The sequence below is a fragment of the Vombatus ursinus genome, unplaced genomic scaffold, assembly GCF_900497805.2.
Source record: "Vombatus ursinus unplaced genomic scaffold, bare-nosed wombat genome assembly UNPS02014773.1, whole genome shotgun sequence".
Lineage (NCBI taxonomy): Eukaryota > Metazoa > Chordata > Mammalia > Diprotodontia > Vombatidae > Vombatus > Vombatus ursinus.
The window spans coordinates 12,787,896-12,796,772 of NW_020954551.1; positions in this window are offsets into that span (position 1 = coordinate 12,787,896).

Consider the following 8,877-nt stretch of genomic DNA (forward strand, 5'->3'; position numbering starts at 1 on the left):
AGACGCTAGGGAATGAATCCCAACAGTGGCAAAAATGATGCCTGAGTCTGAAAGTTTCTACTTCCAATTAGAGAATACTGAATAGAATCACATTCATAAGCCAGCATTTACCAAACATTTATGAGCCAGTCACTATATCAAACAGTATGGATACAAAGAATGCCCATGAAAAAAATGACCCTAGCCCTCAGCTAGCTGACATTCTAATGGGAGGGGGCTTTACTTGCAAAGAATTTTCATAGATCATCAGCAAATAAGGACATTCCCCCTCACACACACAAACACTCATATACTTCTCTCTAAAACAAGACAGCAAAGAAGTCTAATTAACATACCTTCCTAAAGGAATAAAGACTTTTTCTTTTTTTTTTGGTGAGGCAATCAAGGTTAAGTGACTTGCCCAGGGTCACACAGCTAGTAAGCATCAAGTGTCTGAGGCCAGATTTGAACTCAGGTCCTCCTGATTCCAAGGCCAGAGCTCTAACCACTGCACCACCTAGCTGCCCCTTAAAGACTGTTTAAATACACCGGCTTGAGGCAGTCAGGTGGTACAATGAAGAATTTCAAATCTGGCCTCAGACACTTACTAGCTGTGTTAGCCTAGGAAAGTCACTTAATCACTGTCTGCCTCAGTTTCCTCATCTGTAAAATGGGGGTAATAATAGCACCTGCCTCCCAGAGTTGTGTTGTGGTGTCATTTTACAATTGTGTCTGACTCTTCATGACTTTATTTGGGATCTTCCTGGCAGAGCTGCTGGAACGTCTGCCATTTCCTTTTCCAGCTCACTTTACAGATGAGGACACTGAGGCAAACAGGGTGAAATGACTTGCCCAGGGTTCCACAGCTAGTAACAAATGTTAAAAACCATTTCACGTGTAATTGGAAAAAATAAAATATTATTTAAAAAAAAATCTTAAGAAGAAAGAATTCACAGAATCAGAGAATTTTCAAGTTGGAAGGCACGATTCTCGTGGTGGCCTGGTCCCACTCAAATCTGAACAAGCATTTTCCTTCAGTCAGCCTCTACTTAAAGACTCTCAAGCAAACCCACTCTTCCTCTCTACAGCTCAATTGTTGTCCCCCCACCCCCACATCCATCTAGAATTTGCCTATTGGCAGCTCCTACCCATTGCTGCTGCTGGTTCTGACATCTGGGGTCTAGCAGAACATGTTTAATGACCCTCTTCCAGATGCCAGCCCTTCAAAAATTTCAAGACCGCCATCATGTCCCATGGGCATGGGCAAAATGTCCCCAGACCCTTCCTTCAGCTAATTCTGAGATGACATCGACTCGGTCATTTTGGTTTCATCCTCTCCATCAGCCCCGTTTCATCCTGCTTTTCTGCCTTTTCTATGTGCTGCAGTTTATCAATGACCTTTCTGGACTGTGGTGCCCCAAACTGGAGGCAGTACTCCTGGTGGAATGTGACCGGGGCAGGGTACCACAACATTCTAGCCCCTCCTTGTCCCTGGAAGCCACACCTGTCAAAGGCCAAAGACCCCCATTCGCTGTTTCTGGCTCTCATAGCTTGCAGCCCAGAAACTCAGGCTGAAGCTGGCCTCTGAGCCCAGTACTCCCTCCATCATCTCCTCCTGATGCCTTCCTGCCCCACTCTGAAACCAAGAAGAGGGACGGAGCACCTCAGTTTAGCACCCTGGGCTCCTCTGCTGGTTTTCCTTTCTCGGACGACCCATTTTCATGGCACAAGCTATAACCTGATGACATCATGTTTCTATAGCTACATGTGCATCCTCAGATACCCAGGCCTTAGCCCAGAAGCTCTCAGCTCCCAACAATTTGACGTTTCTTCTTTTTTCATCCCACTGGATATAAACACACACACACACACACACACACACACACACACACACACACACACCCCCTTATTAAGACCAAACCCTTATTTCTTTTTTAAAATAACATTGTACTTCACCCTCTAAATCTTAAAACAAACGTGAGAAAGTGAACCGTCTGCTTCTTCTGATACCAAGCATCCTAAGATATAAAATACAGGAGACATTCCCTGCCCAGACGGCAATTTCTGGCAGTCCTGAACCCTAAGAGGAGGAGGGCACCCAGGGACATGAGATTGTCTGTAAGTGATTGTCCCAAACCCTCCTTCATGGACCACAAGCTCTCCTGGGCAAGAGGAGGCTGGGAAGTCAGGAGAGGGGACTTCTTGGAGCAGGAATACCCCTAGAATTCTGCCCAAGAATTACAAAAGCCCAAAAGTACCTAGATTCTCCTTCCCAACTACCTGTCTGGTCTTCTAGGCCCCACTAGCAAATGAAGCAATATTTAATAATGTCAATTATCTGCTGTGAAGAGCAGTACAGGGTTCCAGGGAAGAGAGAGACAGAGACAAAGAAAGAGAGACAGAGAGAGAAGACAAAGAGAGATAGAAAGACAGCGAGAGACACAGGGAGACAGAGACAGACATAGAGAAAAGCAGAGACAGAGAAACAGAGACAGAAAGAAGACCATTTCAGAATATGGTCAGAAGCTCAGAGATGAGCTTTTTCCTCCACCTCCAAAGTGACCAAAAAAAAAAAACCAATAGTCTTTTTTCCCACCTAGACTCTAAAATTTTTGATCTAGCCAGTCTAAGATTTTGAATGTCATTTCCAATGGGCAATTTCCCAAGCCTCCAGCATAGGCTCTGAAGAGAAGTAGGGAGGTGATGGGCAGGATTAGGGAGTTGGCCCCTTAATGCAGGCTGTCTTATCTCCCCAGTTGACGATAAACCTGTTATAACATCAAAGCACATCTCACCGGCAGCCCCCTGCTGCTCAGCCAATCGGAACAGTCTTCTTTTGTTACTCCGCTCTAAAACCATAGGCCCTGAGGAGCTAAACACTTGCTCCCTTTTTTCTAGGCACAGAATCTTTGGCTGTTTTTAAAACCTTATCATAAACAAGATAGGCTAATTCCCTTTTGGCCTTGAGCTTCTCTCCTCTCTTATAAAACACCCGAATCCCAATCATTTCTGGGTTAAAGAATCTCAGACCACTAATAGCCAGGCTCTGGGGTTTCTCTGATTCTCTGTTGGGGACATGAGTGGATCATTTAACGAATTTTGCTTTCAATTTACACAAAATAACTTCTGGGAAATGGGGTAGGGAGAAGAATGGAAGGGGACAGAGTGAGGGAGAAGAAAAGTGTGGAGGCACTGGGAAGGAGAATATGTTGTATACACATGTATGGATGCACCCAAGCACTTTGGGGAGAAGTATAATTGTTTGGCCTGGTCAAGAATTATGTTTTGGGAAAATAACGCCTTTTCTCTCTGTCTCTCCCTCCCTCCCCACTCTCTCCCTTTCCCTCCTCTCTGTCTGTCTCTCTGTCTTTGCCTCTCTCTCTCTCTCTCTCTCTCACACACACACACACACACACACACACACACACACATATACACACAGAATTCAAAAATCTTTCATTATCAGGGTCACAGCTGCTAGCTTCCTGTACTCCTGCATTTAAATTGGAAGCTCATCTCCAGTCACAACTCCAAAAAAATGAATTCCAATTCCAATACCAATATTCCAAATAAGTTACCCTCCAGTCTCTGCCTCAAGGCCTCAGGTGATAGGACACTAACTACCTCAAAGCATGGTGACCTTGAGTGAGTCATTTGTCTCTGGGCCTTAGTTTCCTCATCTGTAAAATGAGGGGACTGGAGTACCTGGCCTCTAAGATTCCCTCCTGGCTCTGAAGCTATGATAAGGTCATCTTGAGTACTACAATGATGTTGTCAGAGAACAATCCCCCTGTAAGAAAACTCTGAGATTGAGAATCTCACTTCTCTAACCCTTCGCCTCCTGGGGTCATTCTCTGTACACAAAACACGTAGTTAAGGTTTGAGCCTGCTCTCCTCAAGAACCTTGCATGTGGAAGGGTAGGTTTGGAATGAATGTTTTACATCAACAGTTCTTATCACAATTTATTGATAAATCTCTTTGGTAGCACAGTAGATAGTGTGGGAAACTTGGAGTGAGTAAGACTTGAATTCAAATCCAGCCTCAAACACTTCCTAGCTATGTGACTGTTAACCTCTTCCCAGCCTCAGTTTCCCCATCTATAAAAATAGGGATAATAATAATGCCTGCCTCCCAAGTTTGCTGTGAAGATCAAATGACGTAGCGTATGGAAAGTATTTTGCAAACCTTCAAGCATTCTGTAAATGTTAATTATTGCTGTTATGATCACTATGAACCCCTTCACTGCACTAATAGGGAAGCTGCCCAAAGCTATCCCACCCAGTAGGAAATGAGCCAAGATTCGAATCCAGGACAATCGCCTCAAAACCCAAGACCCATCCCACTAACACCACATTGTTTATAACAAACTGTTGACTCTACATGTTTGCTTCACTTACATCTGAACCAGTTACGTAATCTTCTAGGACAAGACACAGAGAGAGAGAGAGAGAGAGAGAGAGAGAGAGAGAGAGAGACAGAAACAGACAGCGAACAATTAAACTGTTCCTTGTTATGGAACATTTGTCCAATATCCACCACGTCAAGTTTCCTAGTAACACCAGTCACACAATTGAGATGAAAGGCCAGATGACCAGTCTGTCCCTAAAAGGAACCCCAGGCTTCTTGTGCTAAAAAGCTTTGTCATTATTTTCAGCCAAGACACCAGGAAAGGGGACAGCCAGGCACAAGACTTCTCTGGGGGTCCTCATGAGTCTTTCGAAAGAGACCAAGATTCCCTTGGGTCAGCGAGCGTCACGACAGAGACTGAAGGCCATCTAGAAGATTCTGTAAAAAAGTCTTCACAAACCTCTCAAGTCTAGAAAAAGATTCTCTTCTTTCCCTCACCCCCAGATTCTAAAATTACTCCCCCACACACACCCTTGTCATCAGTCTACGCATCATTTTCAAGAAGTCACAAATTTTTCCAAGGAGTTAAATCTAAGAAGAAGATGCTCTATGAGGGTGACATGGTACATTATAAAGAAGGCTACATTATGAAACAAAGGTCCTGGGTTCTAATGCTACCTTAGCTACTTGCTCCCTTATGCAAGTCACCTTACCCCTTTGGCTTCAGTAAAGCCTGTAAAATAAAGGCCTTCTGGAGTGGATGACTGTCTGAGGTGTTAGACAGCCCTCATGGCCATAAACAACTTGCCAAAGTTTTGTCTCTCTCTTGGTTCAAACTCCACCAAATGGGATGCCCTTCCCAGGGTAAGCTGATCACCTGAAATCTCACCATCATGCCCAACACCTTCCCAACTCCCTCACAGCCTCCACTCTCCTCTGATTGGAGGGCTGAAGGGTGCAGCACCAACTTTTGCCAAAGCTTACCTCTCCAGACGGCTGGCCCTGGACCTCCCAGCTCACTCTCCACTTTCCATCTGCAGCTCTGCTCAGGGAACGTGACTGCCCCCACACTACCCCTGGTGTCCACCCCACCTTTCCAACTTCCTTTTGTGCATTGTCTTCCTCCGCTAGACTGTAAGCTCCTTGAAGACAAGGACTGTCTTAGCACTTAGCACCGTACCCGGCACATAGTAGGCACCTAATGTTTATTGAATTGAATTATTTATTCTCAATGTAACAGGAAAGAAACACAAAATGACCTAAAATGAATATTGTAAAACTATAAAAAAAAACAAGCTTGGCTCCAAAAAAGAGACATAAGATGATATCAATCTTCTTTGCAAAGGTGAAAGGGTCTTGGGTATAGAAATGTGTATATAACGGCAGGCTTTTTCAATGTACTGATTAGTACTACTGATTTTCTTTTCTTCTTCCTTTAAAAAATTTTTTTCTTATAAAGGATGACTGAGAGTGGGTGGGGAGGGATACAGGGGACATCCATGGTATGTAAAAAGAAAAGACTAGCAATAAAATATTTTTTCTTTTAAAGAAGGGGAATGGGGGCAGGGGAGAAGAATTCCCAAATTATAAGAAAAGCACACTAGAGTTCTATTATTAACAGTTAACATCTAATATTAACAGATAATTGCCAACTTTCCCCAAAACCGTCAAATATTTACCAAATTACTACTGAAAAGGGTAATTGGCTAATTCTACTACTTGTGGAAATGGAAAATGCTTGCTGATTCTTGCACTGGAAAGGACAGATATGCCCTGTGCATCTCCACCCTCATCCTCTCCATTTAAAACAAGTCATTTGTTCTGATAATACAGGTTGGCAAATGTAGCCCTGAGTCACAAACTTTAGCACTAAAGGAAAAGGGGAGAACTGTCTGCCAACAACTTCTATGTATTTACCCCTAGGTTAGCCAGTAGGGTGGGACTTCTTTGTACTCAGGTCTAATCAGATGTCCAATAATCCGAGGTTCCACAATTAATTATCAAAGGATGAGGTGAAGAGAACTCGTTACCCTCAGTTATTCAATTTGCAGGTTATCCAGGCTCATTGCTTTTCCTGACCAATTAAAATTTTATTGCCTATAGCTACATTAATATAGAGAAGAAACAGGAATCGATTTTTGTTAGTTATGATTAAATCATTATTAGTTATGATTAAAAGAGTAGGAGGGAAAGAGAATGAAATCAACACACGAGGTTTGGGAAGAATTAAATGGCAGGGGGAGGATTAAAATGAAAAGTTTTAAGCAAAAAAAAATTGAGAATGCTGCTGTACTTTTATAAGATGCAAGAAGAGAGAACATCTCCAGTCCTAGAAATGACCAAACTGTGAGAGCCCCTCCTCCCCCCAGACAAAAGGAGAACATTTCAACACTGGCTCCAAAAGGAATTGGGAGCAAGAAAGACGCAGGCATTGGCTGTCTGGGGCTGTTCCTGCTACGCAGAAGCCTGAATGAGGAACAGCTTCCTAGCACATGCCCCCGGGTGCTTCCAGAACAGGCATTTTTTGGTCCAAACCAGCCACCACAAAAAAGAAAAACGCCCGTGTGCCGGTCAGAGAGGGCCCCTTCCCTGCTGTTCAGCAGGCGTGTGTACTCAAGTTTCTCCTCTGGAGTCAGAAGGAACTCCCCAGCCCCAGAGCTCCACTGGAAAGCACAAATTGGCACCTTTACCTCAGCTGCTGCAGGAAGGAAGCAGACGAGATTGCTCCTTGGATGGGACGTTTTAGAGCGGTGGGTCTCCAACCTCAGCATCTGTTGGCAGATGGGAAGCCTGACTCTGCAGAGGCCCAACTATGAAACTCTGTTTCTCCCGGTGCCCTGAACAACTGGCCCCATTTCTCTGGCCAGGGGACCCCTGACTGATTTATGGTAGGGGGAAAGGTCATTCTACTCTTTTTTTTATTTTCAGCTATTTACATAAGACACTGTAGGGTTTCTTTCATAAAAAATACTAAGTCCCTCAACAAAAATCGGCTAAGCAATGAAGCAAAGATCTGTCACTGCTGACAATTCGGGATGTCTGTTCTCCCCGATAAGCTCCCTGAGGGCAGGGACTTTCTTTTGCCTCTTTTTGCAAACCCTGCTCTTAGCACTGTGCCTGGCACATAGTAGGCTCTTAATAAAGCATTTGCCATCAAGCCTCAGCGGGAATTCAACAATTCCAGGGGCCCACTCCCCAAGATCACTCCTATTCTCTTTGGATCAGGGCAAACCTCTCCTTGGGAGGAAAAATAGCTCGCTCTTGCTGCTCAAATGTGGGTGCATGCGTGTGCATGTGTGTTCTCCCCTAACAAATACTACTCATTCCCCAGGGAAAAACTCAGCTCCTTTGAAATGGTTATGTGTTTGTAAATGGCAGACAGCATTTCAAGTCAGCTTTTTCTAGAAACAAAAACTATGCTCATCACTGCTGCTCAAGAAACCCCTGTGAGGTAAGGGATCTATTAATAAGAGGCCCCACTGATCAAGACCTGGAGAGAACCATCTTGTCAAAGAAAGTGGCTTACCAAGTCATGTCGGTAAGTACCAAGAGGAGATTTGAACCCAAGTCTGTGCTTTCTCCCCAGGACCACATGGCTTCCTGAGAAGAGTCCCATGTGTGCCCGTTAACTTAAATTCTCTGAAGACATCGTTTTTCAAAGTATAGGATCTGGAGGGAGAGGTCCTCACTTAGAATCCTGGCTCTGCTGCCTGGTGACTTGAGGCAAGGCATCTCACCTGTACAGACCTTGGCTCCCTTCTCCACAGAGGGCACAACATGTGACCTCTACATTGCCTTCCAGCACTACACTGCCCTGTGACCTCTCTCAAATGTCCAGTGCCCTTATCCTTGGGACACTCTCCTCCACCCTGGGCTTCTGACGGGCCGAATTCTCCTTCGGAGTGGCGACATCTGTTGTCACTCTATTCCCAATCCCTAGTAAGCACTTAATAAATGTTTGCTCGATGAACTGGTTTCCCATCTACCCCACTAAAAACTCCTTCCCTGGGTGATCATCATCTTCCCAACCCCGTAAGGGCAGTCCTCAAAGGGGCTGCCTACCACCACTTCTCCCCCCGTAACGTCCTCACAACAAAATGGAACTGATGCCTGCTCTCCAAAGCTCCACAGACCCGAGTACAGCTGACTCTGAGACATCTCCTCCTGGACCCACTAGGTCCAAAACTCAGCCTCCCCTTGTTTCTCTAAACTGGTTCCTCCTTCTGACTCCACTGTCTCTGGAGATGGGTACCACACAGCTAGTCACCCAGTTTTCTCACGTTTGAAACATCAGTTTCAAAATCTTCTTTCTCCATCACCTCTCCTGTTAAGTCCACATCTGTGAGTCTATTTCCATATCTTTTTTATCCATCCCCTTCTCTCTCTCCAGTTCATCACTGACCCTCAGAGCCATCCATCCACATCACCCCCAACCGCGTAGCTCCAAACTGCCACAAGCAAAAAATTTTAAAATTCTTAGTCAGACATCCAAAGTCCTCTCATGATCTGTCTCTGCCCTTCCCACACTCTCTGCGCCAACTAAAAGGGAC